At 37.2% G+C, this 14,474-nt stretch overlaps 1 pseudogene; it reads right to left on the bottom strand.

Moving 5' to 3' along the window:
• Nucleotides 1-200: 200 nt before the first annotated feature.
• On the bottom strand, nt 201-1,005 carry LOC133753705 (tetratricopeptide repeat protein 1-like; annotated as a pseudogene).
• Between the last annotated feature and the right edge of the window lie 13,469 nt (nt 1,006-14,474).

Here is a 14,474-nt window from a genome sequence, read left to right as displayed (position 1 = left end):
TACCCTAACCCGTGCTTGGTGGGAATGTAAACTGCTGTAGCTACTGTGATAGACAGTATGGAGATACCTCAAAAAGTTGAATATAGACCTACTATATGATCCAGCCATCCCACTCTTGGAAATTTACCGAAACCCAAAGAAATCAGTATATGAAAGTGTTATCTGTGCCCCCATGTTCACTGCAGCACAATGCACAATAGCTAAAATATGTAATCAAACCAAATATGTATCAGCTGTTGACTGAATAAAGAAATTATCATATAAGCTCTTCTTCCTTGGTGCATTGATGGATCTTCTTCTAATATAGATTTATAGTCTTCTAGGACTTCATCTAGCTTGTCCATTTTTTCGTACAACTGCACTCTTCAATACTGCTCTGATGTAGCTGGGGTTTACTGATTTGCTTTGCTGTAGTCACTGATGGTCACTTCTTTCTTGTCCTGTTTCATCCTTGCAGTAACTATTTGAAAACAGAATAGTTCTGTCTTTCTGGACGCAGGATGGGCACATCTGGAGGGCCTAACTATAGGAACTTCCATATTCTATATAATCTCCTTTCTTGATGCTCGTTTCCTTCCTCCTTTAATCCAGTGTTCTCTTTTTTTCCCCTTCCACAGGCATGTTTGTTTTCCATTTCTATTAGGTATTATTCTTCATCCAGCTCAGAGGAATTCACACTGTCAGGTTTGTTGACAAACTTATCCACTCCTGGCTCACCCTCCAAAAATGAGGCATTGCAATCATGAAAACACTCCTCTTTTCTCTGATTTTCCTGGGGATGTGCTTTATTATCATTGAGCAGCTTGCTCTGGGAAGTCTCAGGTTTGGGATCAGGAACTGAAGAGCTGGCACATTCTAACTCCTGCTGATTTTCAACCTTCAATCACTGAACAAACTGGTTGGAACTTTAAAGTTCTCTGATGTCTCTGCTACGCTGTATTCAGTGAGGGAGATGAAGCTGAAGCCAGCTTCACAGTTCTTCCCACTGACATTGAATGTTAACATAGATATTACTGATAGGTAGGAGGTGGAATGGGAGTAGGAGTGGGAAGGCGGGTGTCAGAGGAAGAACCACTATATTCTAAAAGCTGTACCTATGAAATTTGTATTCAATAAATTAAAGCTTTCTTAAAAAAATTCACCATAGAGAATATTGTTGAGAACTATCCCCTGAATCCACGAGTCCAGTTATACACCACTGTTTATGAATAGCATGTGCAAGTGAGCAATATTTAGTTAGATGGTACTAAATTTCTCATTACAAATTATTTCTTTAGTAGTTATGTATTACCCTACAAATAAATATAATAGTTTCTCCATAGTTGCTTAACATTAGCTCCATAATCTTTCATACTTCTTAGGATTTCCTACCCATTAAAAGAAGATAAAGGAACCTGCTAATATTACCAAAAAATGAAGTAATAGAAGAGAAGAACAGTAGCAGCAGCAGGATCAGCAATACTAGTAATAATTTAAATATCAGCAAAGAATGTTTTCAAGGCTCTCATGTTTATTTGATTCCAGGCCAAAATAAAATTCAGTTTATAATTCTGCTTACTTGTTAAATTGCATCCCATTCTTTTTTCATAAAAAAATGTTATCTCCAGACATTGGTCGTTTGGGAGACCAACAAAACCTTGGATGAGTTAAAAGCAGAAGCCTGCTGAACTTGGTAGAAAACAGTTCCCAACACACAAAAGATTCATACAACCAACATGGGAGACTTGCATTGAGTTCCCAGCTCCTGACTTCAGCCTGGCCTAGTGCCATGTGTTACAGGAATTGGGGAGTGAACCAGTAAATGTGAGTGTGTTCTCTCTCTCTGTCTCCCAAATAAATAATTATTCAAACACACACACACACACAAACACACACACAAATTCCTACATGTTAGTAAAGACTAATCATACTATCTGCCTTGTCTTTCATGGTAAAATTTTCATAGTCTTTCAGTACTAGGTGAGGATAAAAGTCAATCGCATCAACTGGAATCACACTCACTATAGGTGGAACAAACTGAGCATTGCTTCTTTACAACTTTAAACTCACTCCCAAACATAAGATTAATCTAGTGAATCCCAAAAATAATTATTTCAAAAATAATTTTTAAAGAAACCATGAATATATTTTGGCAATAGCTGGAAAGAAACTGTAAACCACACAGAATGTAATCATTCCAACAGCACAGTAATGGCTATAGAAGACATACTATGCTCAAAAGAATCAAAGAACGGATTTGAAAAAAAAAAGTCATATGTATCCAAGGCTGAAAAGAATCAAAAGTTACCAATTCAAACCATTCATTTCTGCTGTCTTTACAAAGTCATTTGTTTACAAAGCTGGAATTATATGAAAATTAGTATCTGTTTTGGCATGAATTATTGAAAGCATTCTAGACAGCTAATAAAGTGAGTAGGTGTCAATATGTACAGAAAAACAAAATAAACCACCACTCTCTAGAATTAAATCGAACACTGGTCTGTCTATATTTCCTGACAAATGACAAATACATCTAAATGTTAAGTACTAGATATGTAGGGCTAGTTGAAAATAAAATGTGGAGTAGCATGTTTGGAAGAAAAATGAAATTTTACATTAAAACCACCTATTCATTTCACTAGATTAACTGAACTTAAAATTTTTTAACATCCTTCTAAATTATCAATAGCTGAATGTATTTTTACAAAATTTCTTCCTTTGTTGTACGAGGTTAAAAAGTAAGCAAAAGTGTTCTTTATGCTGCTAACAAATATCACAGTAGTAACAGCCAAAAGTAGTAAGTAACATTTTCTGAATGATATCTTTCCTATACGCATTTTCTCATCCAAAAACCATATCCAGGGGCTGGCATTCTGGTGCAGCAGGTAAAGCCACTGTCTTCAACACTGGCATCCCATTTGGGCAACAGTTCCTGTCCTGACTGCTCCACTTCCAATCCAGCTCCTGGCCAATGAATCTGGAAAAGCAGAAGATGGCCCAAATTCTTGGGTCCTCACACCCACATATGAGACCCAGATGAAGCTCCTGGCTCCTGGTTCCATCTGGCCCAGCCCTGGCCGATGCAGCCATCAGCCATCTGGAAGTGATAGAAGATCGATTCTCTCTCTCTCTCTCTCCCTTCCTCACACTCTGTACATTTCAAATAAATAAATCTTTGGGGTTTTTTTTAAGATGTATTTATTTTTTTGAAAAGGCAGAGTTAGAGAGGCAGAGGCAGAGAGAGATCTCCCATCTGCTGTTTTACTCTCCAAATGCTGCAACGGCTAGAGAAGCTGGGCTGATCTGAAGCCAGGAGCTTGGAGCTTCTTCCAGATCTCCCACATGGTTTCAGGGTCCAAGGACTTGGGCCACCTTCTACTGCTTTTCCAGGCCACAGCAGAGAGTTGGATTGGAGGTGGAGCACCGGGGACTTAAACCAGCGGCTATAAGGGATGCCGGCACTGTAGGCAGCGATTTTACCTGCTACACCACAGTGTCAGACCCAATAAATAAATCTTCAAAAAATAAATAAGGAGTAAAATAAATAAAAATCACAACAAGCACATGATTAACAAAGTTCTAAATACATCATAATAATTACTAATACATCATGAATATTAAAAGACACAGTGTGTGAAAATACATTTCAAACTGAAAATCAACAGAAACTAAAAAGCAATTTCATTAGCACAACAAAATCTACTAAATATTATAACATGCTAAGTTTCTTAAAATGCATTAGGGGCCGGCATTGTAGTGTAGTGGGTTAAGCTCCTACCTGCAATGCCAGCATCCCAGAAGAACACAGGCTTGAATCTTGACTGCTCTACTTCAACCCAGCTCCTTGCTAATGTTCCTGGGAGAGCAGCAGACGATAACTCAAGTTTTAGAAAAAGAGAAAAAAGTATTAGTAGCATACCAAAATAACATCAATAATCATCAGGAAAAGACTGATAAAATAGGAATGCACAGAAACATTTTAAAAGTTTAGAATTCCTAATAATAATTAGCTTATGTTTTTCTCTCACCAGCAAATAGCATCATATTCCAGAAAATTACATACACAAATAATTATGTAACTGATAGTTTAACCATAACCTGGTAAACAAAATCTATATTACAGCATTATTGATTTTTGTCTAATTCATCTATTACCTATCTACAATTAACATTGTCAATACTATTTTAATGGAAATTTGAGAATATATTTGTAATGTTTAAACTCAGTATTAACAGAAATTATCAATTTAAGAGAACAGCGGGAATGCAAACGTAGGGAATGTGAAGTGCCTGGTTCAAGTCTAGGCTCCTGCATTCCATCCAGCTTTCTGTTATGGTGCACCCTGGAAGGCAGCAGATAATGGCTCAAGTACTTGGGTCTCTGTCAGCCATGTGGGAGACATGGATGGAGTACTGGGTTCTTGACATCAGCCTGGCCCTGCCCTGGCTGGTGTGAACATTTTGGGGGAGTGAACCAGCAGATGGAAGTTCTATCCCTATATCTCTGTCTCTCTGCATTTCAAATAAAAATAAATAAAATTAAAATTTTAAATGAAATACAGGGAATCTGCTACATCAGATTCAAAATGCCATGAACAAAACTCACAGGAATTAATACAGAGAAATATTGGTTAACAAAATCCAGAACAATTTCCTATAACAAATCTGGAATCTGAAATTCCTATGAAAACTATGTTTTCTGAGTGAAAAGTCAATTAAAAATTCTCAATAATACATACTCCAAAGTCTTCCCCATATACTACAATGAATAAACATCACAATCTGTGTTTGATAACCTCCTAGGAAATCACATCAGGGATGAACTAGAGTTATATTAAGAACTCCTTCCTGATTGTTAGTTATAACACTTTGGTCACAGTCAAGGCAGAATATCTGGAGTATTACTGAGGCTGAAGGAAGAATCAGGTTCAAATGGCAGCAAAACTGCTGCATGGTTGTAAATGGATTTCTTTTTTATTTTCTTGTTTTAAAGATTTTTTTTTATTTGAAAGGCAGAATTAGAGAGGGGGGGAGAGGGAAAGAGAGAGAGAAAGAGAGAGAAAGAAAGAGAGGGAATCTTCCATCTGCTGGTTCATTCCCCTTAAAAGGCTGCAATAGCCAGAATGGCCAAAGCTGGGCCAGAATGAAGTCAGGAGGCAGGAACTTCTTTCAGGTCTCCTACGTAGGTACACAGGGGCCCAAGCACTTAGACCCTCTTCGCTGCTTTTCCCAGTGTCTTAGCAGGGAGCTCGATTGGATGTAGAGCAGCCAGGACTCAAACCAGCATCCATATGTGTTACCACCGTCACAGGTGGCAACTTTACCAGCTACATCACAATGCTGGCCCCGTGTAAATGGAGTTATTGTAGACAACAAACTTCACCTACATATCTATCATTTTTATAATTGACAAAGTAAACTCAAAAAATGAGACTACTAAGCAGTAAGCCATTTACTTTGTATATCCCTGGATAACTGTAGGATTATATTACAAGATGATAATTACCTCATCATAAAACTACTGATTATGAATATTAAGACTTAGAAGTCATGCTACTTAAAAAAAAAACAGAAAAAAAGACTAGGTGGAACATGAGTAAGAGAGGAAGAGGAAACGAAGTAAGAACAGAAGAGATTAGAAAAGAAAATAAGAAAAATGATAGAAACAGAAACAAGAAAGAGGAAAAGAAGAAAAAGTTACATTTTTACTTATTACTTACAGGCAGTCAATGGACTTGGGGCCTTTATAACAAAACTGTATCACTGAATCTTTTATTAACTCACTGACACAGATTAGCCAAGAGAATTAATGAGAAATCACATGAAGATACTTCTGAAATCTAAAAATCAATGAGAAGCAAAATTATTATATTACCATATATGATATGAAATATTCAGAAAGGCAAGTTCCGGCCGTAGCGGCCATTTGGGGGTGAACCAACAGAAGGAAGACCTTTCTCTCTGTCTCTCTCTCTCTCACTGTTTAACTCTGTCAAAAAAAAAGAAGCAAAGTAAGTGCTTTCAGAAATTTTTAAGGGGAGCAAAAATTGTTGTTTAATATCTAAATTCCTCTAGAGGTTCAGTGCTTCAGGAAGAAACACTGTAAGGCTACAAAAGAGAGAAAGCTCTTCTGAGTCATAAATTTAGAATTCAGTTGTCTGCAAAGTACAAACTATACAAGAGAAGATTTGAAAATTGCTAATCATGTAAAGCACTGAAAAGATGTTAGGTTACATTGTTTAATTGAGAATTATTTCAAACACCATAGGTGCAGTCATAAAAGTAGAATGGTGTGAAAGATGAGTAGTATTGAGAAGTAAGGTGATAGAGAAAAAGGAAATATTAAAAAATCAGTATATTTCCTATCTACAATCATTCATAAAAGAGCAGAAATTACATATTAAGCATATACAACACATAAAGCAAGGCATGAGTACATATTGTTTCCAGACACCTATAATGAAGAATGAATCTTTCCAAAAGGAACTAAAAGCTAGATTGTATAACTGATCAGAAATTTATACAAAGGAATGAACTAGGGGCTAGCATTGTGGTGCAGTAGGTTAATCCTCCGGTTGTGATGCCAGCATCCCATATGGAAGCCGGTTCTAGTCCTGGCTGCTCCTCTTCCAATCCAGCTCTCTGCTATGGCCTGGGAAAGCAGTAGAAGATGGTTCAAGTCCTTGGGCCCCTGCACCCGTCTGGGAGACCAGAGGAAGCTCCTGGCTCCTGATTTTGAATTCAGTGCAGCTCTAGCCATTGCGGCCATTTGGGGAGTGAACCAACGGACAGAAGACCTTTCTATCTGTCTCTCCCTCTCACTGTTTGTAACTCCACCTCTCAAATAAATGAGTAAAATCTTTTAAAAATAAAAAAATAAAGGAATGAACTAGATCTATCTTGAGAACCCCTGTATAATTGTTAAAATTAACTTTCTTTGTCCTGTTGGTAATCTTTAGGGTCTAAAGGTCTCCAGGACAACTAAGGTCATTATGACTACAATGGTTTAATGACAATAATGTTATCATGATAGTAACATGTCCCACTGCCGCAAACAATTTCTTTTTGACAATATTAAAGTAAGGAGCACCTACACCCAATCTTCACGAAAGTTCCCAAAAAATAGCTCAGAAAAGTTGATTAATAAGAAGGAAGTCATTTGTTCTCGAATGTTTTAGGATATCCAAGGATAGTAACACTAAGAGGCAATTAACTTGTTCCCACTTTTGAAATCAAAAGGAGTCATAATCTACTCAAAGTGACAGCATTAGGACTTATTAACTGTCATACTACTAAAAGAAAGAAGAAAAAGGATGGTGGGAGGATAAAGAGAAGAGGAGGAACTGGAGGTCTAGCAATAAAAAGAAAAATGTGTTCAATGTTTTCATACCTGAAAGATAAGCTAGTTGAGGCTTTCATGTAGATTTCCACATCTGACACAGAGAACAAATTTGTACTAAAAAGAATATTTAATATTTCCTCAGCTGAGATAAGACTTAAGTGGAAAACATTCTGAAAATACATTTGGACAATAAACATCCATAAAAATTCAAAAGCTATCCTAATATCTAAAATTTTTATACTTATCAAATGCAATTTAATAGAAAAAGATCAACTAGTATCTATTATCTTTGTTTTCTATCAAGCAATAAAGTCTTACAGAAATTCTTAATGTAGATTAAATGTTTATGCTATATTATTCTCAAATTCTCTAGATGTTAATGCTTCATAGAGAAAACTCCACAAGGTTGCATGTGAAGGAAATAAAAACCATTTGACTCAGGATTTGATAGCTCAGTTCTCTGAATAATATGAACCCTAAGAAGAGGAGAGTTGAAAGTTGCTAATGACTTAAAGCACTTACTAGATGTCTTAGGTTGTACAATGTTTTATTAAAAATAATTTCAGAACTCAATAGGTATCATAAAATGCTAGCTTTGCAAACTCATGAATAATATCAAAAGGTAAAGTGGTAGAACAAAAAGGAAATATTCTAACACTATGTTTATAATACAAATAAATTGTCACAAAATATAAAAAAGTGAAATACAAAAAATGAAATTACTATTCATAAGCATAGCAAATTATTCCCATGTATCTATGAGTTAAACAGCAAATCTGTCCACAGGAACTCACAGCTGGCTAGCACAACCTCTTAGGAACCTGTATAAGATGATGAGCTAGATATACTTTGAAAGCCTCTTCTTAATTGTTGGAATTGGCCCCAACTGGACAATTTCCCTTATGTGCAAACTAAACATCTTCATCTTAAAGAATAGTGAGATGGTGACTATGATAGTTCACATAGCAGCAGGACTATTCCTTGTGCAAATCAATTTTTGCAGACAACTTGGATTTCTGTCTCAACACATAATGTCAGAAAAGTCAACTATTAAGGAAAATATTTAGCATTACATGCATCAGTACACACTACCTAATAGAATGTGATCTCCCAGTCTTAATTAAAAGTGAGTCATTGGGGGCAGGCACTGTGGCGCAGTAGGTTAATCCTCTGCCTGAGGTGCTAGCATCCTGTATGGGCGCCAGTTCTAGTCCCAACTGCTCCACTTCAGATCCAGCTCTCTGCTATGGCCTGGGAAAAGCAGTAGAAGATGGCCCAAATCCTTGGGCCGCTGCGCTGGCCTGGGAGACCCAGAAGAAGCTTCTGGCTCCTGGCTTCGGATTGGCACAGCTCTGGCCAAATTTGGGGAGTGAACCAGCAGATGGAAGACCTTTCTCTCTTTCTCCCCATCTCAAATAAATAATAAATAAAATGTTTAAAAAAATAAAAAAGTGAGTCATAAAACTACTCATAGTCATGGTAGCATTAACTAGTGATAACACTACTAAAAAAGAATAAAAGAAATTGAAAAGAAGATAAAGGAAGAGGATGAGGAGGACAACAGTTAGAAGAAGTTGTTAAAAACCAGGGAAGAAGATAATAAAGGTAATAGAAATTGAACAGGATTTCCTTACTTTCTTACTTACCAACAGGCTATGTCCTTGGGGCTTTTCATGAAAGTTTTATCATTTGACTCTCGTGACATACCTAGGTCAATGAATCTTTTACTAACTCACTGACACAGATTTGGCATAAGGATGATTGAGGAATCACATGAAAATACTTTTGGAACCTGTGAAGCAGCAAATAAATAAAGGTATTCTGTAACTATAACATAGCATATTATAATAAATAAAATCATCATAAAATATGTCCTATTTGCAATCTCAACTTTCCACCAAATGTAAAATTTGTTTAATATTAGTTACAACCACTATCACTATTCAATCATCTCTCCAACCCAAGAAATTCCAAGATTTTGCATTTTAGATAGATCATAGGACAACCCAGGAACTGGCAGCATAATCCTTCCAAATTCAGGGTGAGGCTCAATCCACTTCTGCTTCAGCCTGTAGTCTACTGTTACTGCCTTTCTCCTTTGCTTATACCTAATCAGCGGAGGTGTCAGGAGGTACGGAGTGATCTATAATCACTGCTGTGGCCATTGCCTTTAAACATGCTCTCATCTGCTCACACCCCTCTTGAAAATAGAGACTTACCCATCTAGATTGATGGCAACTCCCTCCTTCGAATTTCCCAGAACCAAATCAACACGTTCCTTTTCTAAAAATTCTATTTTTTTTAAATATCTAGGTCTGAAATGTTGAGCAGTTGAAAAGCGGCTTGTCTAAATTGTGATGTATGATAACAGTAAAATGGATACCATGTTTCAAACTTAGAAAAATATAAAATATCTAATACATTTTATTTTGATGGTAAGTTGAAATAAAATTAGTGATACTGAAGGTTAAGTGATGTACCTATTATTAAAATTTAATGTGACCGTAAGATAACACTACATATATAGCTCATATTATGTTTCCACTCTATGGTAATGCTTTATAACAAATTGCTTTTAATGAATTTAGATTGCATGTGGTGACTAAAGCATCCTTTGATCAGTTGTGATCCATGTCCCGGCAAAATGCTGGATGCACTATTCACAGCATAGGTGAACAAACCTAGAATAAAATAAACAACTGGGGTTTGGAGAGGGCAAATGGGACAAAGGACAAAAGGGAGTTTCAAAAACTTGTTTGGGGCCGGCGCCGCGGCTCACTAGGCTAATCCTCCGCCTTGCGGCGCCGGCACACCAGGTTCTAGTCCCAGTCGGGGCACCGATCCTGTCCCGGTTGCCCCTCTTCCACGCCAGCTCTCTGCTGTGGCCAGGGAGTGCAGTGGAGGATGGCCCAAGTCCTTGGGCCCTGCACCCCATGGGAGACCAGGATTAGTACCTGGCTCCTGCCATCGGATCAGCGCAGTGTGCCGGCTGCAGTGCGCCTACCGCGGCGGCCATTGGAGAGTGAACCAACGGCAAAAGGAAGACCTTTCTGTCTCTCTCTCTCACTGTCCACTCTGCCTGTCAAAAAAAAAAAAAAACTTGTTTAATAGTTCAGAGATAACCTTTACTTAAGGTGGTGTATTATATGGAAGGTATGTTATACAGTCACATTATTAGAACCCAAAAATTGCAGATAGTATTTTAGGTATAAAATACTCAATATAATTCATAAAAACATAGCAAGCAACATCAGAAAGATTAATAATAAGATAAGAAATATATTCTAACATCAGAAAGTTCCTTATTATGTTATATTGCCTATATATGGTAGGGAAAACTCCATTCATAGAATAAATTGTTCAATAAAATTTCAACATCTAAATGTACAAAAAATAAATATAGTACTAGAAGCTTTAGCAATAGCAATTAGGGAAGAGAAAGAAAGGCATCAAAATTGGAAAAGAGGGGCCAGCACCACGGCTCAATAGGCTAATCCTCCACCTTGTGGCGCCGGCACACCGGGTTCTAGTCCCGGACAGGGCGCCGGATTCTGTCCCGGTTGCCCCTCTTCCAGGCCAGCTCTCTGCTGTGGCCTGGGAGTGTAGTGGAGGATGGCCCAGGTCTTTGGGCCCTGCACCCCATGGGAGACCAGGATAAGCACCTGGCTCCTGCCTTTAGATAAGTGTGGTGGCCAGCCGCAGCACACCAGCCACGGCTGCCATTGGAGGGTGAACCAACGGCAAAAGGAAGACCTTTCTCTCTGTCTCTCTCTCTCACTATCCACTCTGCCTGTCAAAAATAAAAAAAAAAATTGGAAAAGAGGAAGCCAAATTATCCAGGTTTACGTGGCATGTACCAATGCCATCTCACTAGTCCAAGTGATCAATTTCTGTTCGCTATTGATCACAATGATAGGATTAAGAGTCAAAGGGATCACATAAACAAAACTAGTATCTGCTAATACTAACTGATGGAATAAAAAAGGGAGAGAACGATCCAACATGGGAAGCGGGATACACAGCAGACTCATAGAATGGTGGATGTCCTAAACAGAACTCTGGCCTCAGAATCAGCCCTTAAGGCTTCGGATCCAGCTGAAAAGCCCATGAGAGTATTTCAGGCATGGAAAGCCAAGATACTCTGGAAAAAAAAATGTATGACCTAAATGAAAGATCTCTGTGAGTGAGATCCCAGTGGAAAGAATGGGCCATGAAAGAAGGAGGTACCTTTCTCTGAAGAGAGGAGAGAACCTCCACTTTGACTATGACCTTGTCTAAATATGATCAGAGTTGGCAAAATCAAAAGGCTTCCATAGCCTTGGCAACTTATGACAAGAGCCTAGGGTGATTACTGACGCCATAAATAAGAGTGTCAATTTGTTAAGTCAACAACAGGAGTCACTGTGCACTTACTCCTCATGTAGGATCTCTGTCCTTAAAGTGCTGTACATTGTGTGTTAATGCTATAACTAGTACTCAAACAGTATTTTTCACTTTGCGTTTCTGTGTGGGTGCAAACTGTTGAAATCTTTACTTAATATATACTAAATTGATCTTCTGTATATAAAGATAATTGAAAATGAATCTTGATGTGAATGGATGGAGAGAGGGAGCACGAAAGGGGAGGGTTGCAGGTGGGAGGGAAGTTATGGGGGGAAAAATCATTGTAATCCATAAGCTGTACTTTGGAAATTTATATTCATTAAATAAAAATTAAAAAAATTATCCATGTTTGCATGGTACTGTATTGCATATTGCATTGGTATTGTACATGGAAAAATCTAAACAGTCCACCAAAAAGTTGTTAGCATTGATAAACCAATTCAGTGAAGTTGTAGGTTACAAAATAAACAGACAAAACAAATGGTAGCTTTCTTATATGTTAATGATGAACTCACAGAAAGAGAAATGAAGAAAGAAATCCCATTCACATTGGCCACAAAAAGACCAAATATTTATGAATAAATTTAACCAAAGAAGTGAAATATCTCTACAATAGAAATTAGTAAAACAATGATGAAAGAAATCATCAGGGATACAAAAATAAAGATACTCCCTTCTCATGAATCAGAAGAATCAATATCATTAAAACGTCAATACTACCTAAAGCAATCTATAAATTCATTGTAATCCCTATCAAAAGACTAATGACATTATTTATAGAACTAGGAAAAGCTATCCTAAAATTCCTATGGAATCATAGAAGACCCTGAATAGTCAAAGCAACCCTGAACAAGAGAAATTAAGCTGGAGGCATGACTGGAGGCATGATATCTGACTTCAATTAATACTACAAAGCTATAGTAATTAAAACAGAATAGTGCTGGTATAAAAACTGATACATAGAGCATGGAATAGAACAGAGAGCCAAGAAAATAATCCATAAAGATACAGCCAACTATTCTTTGACAAAATTCTCAGACCATTAAATGGAGTTAAGGATAATCTCTTGAACAAATGGTTCTGGTAAAACTGGATATTTATATCTTTCTATCTATCTATCTATACGTAGAAGAATGAAATCAGATCCATAAATCAAATCTGACCATACATAAAAATCAACCCAAGAGGGATTAAAGACCTAAATAAGACCTCAGACTATGAAGTTGTTGGAAGAAAACATAGTGAAATACTCTAAGACACTGGTATGGGTGACGACTGACAACCAACAGAATGGGAAAAAATATCTGCAAACCACTTTTCTGACAAAGGATTAATATCCTGAATATATCAGCTACTTAAAAAAATCAACAAAAAGAAATAAAAATGATCAATAAATATATGAAAAAATCCTCAATATCACTAGCCAACAAGGAAATGTAACCCACAATTAGATATCACCACAGTCCTCTAAAAATGGCTAAAATCCAAAACACAGAGATTAAAAATTGCTGGCAAGGATGTAGAGAAAGGGGAACACTTATACAGTGTTGGTGGGAACATAAATTATTGCAGCCATCATGGAAAATAATACGAAGATTTCTTAAAAAGCTATAAATAGACGTGCCATATGATCTAGCAATCCCACTACTGGGTATATAGCCAAAAGATTTGAACACAGTGTATCAAAGAGGTATCTGCACCACCATGTTTACAGCAGCACTGTTCACAACAGCCAAACTTCAAAATCAACCACGTTGTCCTAGAATGAACCAAGGTGTCCATCATCAAATGAATGAATAAAGAAAATATAGTATATACACACAATGGAATTGTATATTGTGATTAATTTTTGCTAAATATGTTTGTCAACAGGCTAAGAATATGCTTCTGCTATTGTTTGTGAAACATCAACAGATTTTTAAATAAATGTAAACTTTAACTAGTTATTTTCTGTGAAACCATATAAAAGATATGTAACTTCTACAGGCTGTTCATTTTATTACCTTTAAATCTCTTTTTAATAGCAACTACAAAACTATAATAAAGTCATTGTTATTCACTGAAAGTGTTCTCAGGGATATGCAGGTTGCTCAGTACTCTCTGTACTCACAACCACCTCTTGATACAAGTATCAAGATTTTACGTCACAGAATTGTCTTTAGCATTAAATAAGACAATATACAAAAAATTTTTTGATAATCTGCAAACTGTCACAGGCACAATGTCAGTATCTCGCCCTTGGATTTCCCATTCAACATAATACATACATTTCTGACCTATAGACTTCTTACCTATCTATTTTCTAAAGATGTATTATTTATTTGAGAGGCAGAGTTACAGACAGAGAGGGAGAAACAGAGAGAGAAAGAGATCTTTCATCAGCAAATTCATTCTCCAAATGGCCACAATGGCCGGAGCTGGGCTGATCCGAAGCCAGGAACCAGGAGCTTCTTCCGGGTCTCCCACATAGGTGCAGGGGTCAAGCACTTGGGCCATCTTCCACTGCATTCCCAGGCCATCAGAAGGAATCTGAATTGGAAGAAGAGCAGCAGGGACCCGAATCATTGCCTATATGGGATGCCAACGCTGCAGTCTGAGACTTAACCTACTATGCCACAGCACTGGACCCTACTTACCTATCTTGCGGGATAACATTAATCTCATGGTTTGCTTATTATTACAATGTAAACTGAAAGAATGTCATTGCAAAAAATTTAAAGAAAAATAAGAAAGGAAGGAGGAGGATGAGTGGCAGTTTGGGAGAGAAGAA

This window comes from Lepus europaeus, chromosome X, assembly GCF_033115175.1.
Source record: "Lepus europaeus isolate LE1 chromosome X, mLepTim1.pri, whole genome shotgun sequence".
NCBI classification, from domain to species: Eukaryota; Metazoa; Chordata; class Mammalia; order Lagomorpha; family Leporidae; genus Lepus; species Lepus europaeus.
Note: the sequence above shows the minus strand (reverse complement) of the source record. Positions and strands in the feature narration are given on the sequence as shown.